The 812-nt window shown below is 47.8% G+C and overlaps 1 pseudogene; it reads right to left on the bottom strand.

Annotated features, from left to right (window-relative positions):
* Window positions 1–380: 380 nt before the first annotated feature.
* Window positions 381–498, bottom strand: LOC126098010 (5S ribosomal RNA; annotated as a pseudogene).
* Window positions 499–812: the final 314 nt, after the last annotated feature.

The raw sequence follows: 812 nt of genomic DNA on the forward strand, positions 1-812 counted from the left end.
ATTTCCTTCCCATTCCTTTCCTAACCCGAGCTTGCGCTCCGTCTCTAATGACCTCGCTGTCGACGGGACGTTAAACACTAACCACCACCACCACCACCACATTTCACGTCTGTTGCACGTCACCTTCGTGGTGTAGCAATTTTAATGGTCAGTAGTGTAATTAAGGCTTGTGGTAAAAAAAGCACTCCGGATTCAGGCCAAGAGTGGCCTACCGGGACCATCCGACCGCCGTTTCATCCTCAAGGATGATGCGGATAGGAGGGCATGGGGTCAGTACACCGCTCTCCCAGTCGTTATGATGGTATTCTTGACCGAAGCCTCTACTATTCGGTCGAGTAGCTCATCAATTGGCATCACGAGGTTGAGTGCACCCCGAAAAATGGCAACAGCGCATGACGGCCTGGATGGTCACCCATTCAGGTGCCGACCACGCCCGACAGTGCTTAACTTCGGTGATCTCAGGGGAACCGGTGCATCCACTGCGGCAAGGCCGTTGCCAAGGCTTGTGGTAAACAAAGGTATTTAAGTATGTTGTTTTAAAATATTATTTGAAATATGTCAATGATGTATATTGCACAAGTTGATTCTGGGGTATGAACGGATGTGTTGGCACGTCTGCTATGTAAGGGAATCCTGCTAGTTTTGATTACTGGGTGATCATGGTCCTTGCTCGACGCTTGTCTTTCAGTGCGCCACTATCATGGTTAGCGTATGTTGTGGCTATTTTAAATTAATCACTGCTCAATAGCCCAACACAGTTTGTCGGCCATCAGAAGCTGTGTATGTGTTATTTATTCCTTTATTCTAGTCAA

The sequence above is a fragment of the Schistocerca cancellata genome, chromosome 1, assembly GCF_023864275.1.
Source record: "Schistocerca cancellata isolate TAMUIC-IGC-003103 chromosome 1, iqSchCanc2.1, whole genome shotgun sequence".
NCBI lineage: Eukaryota > Metazoa > Arthropoda > Insecta > Orthoptera > Acrididae > Schistocerca > Schistocerca cancellata.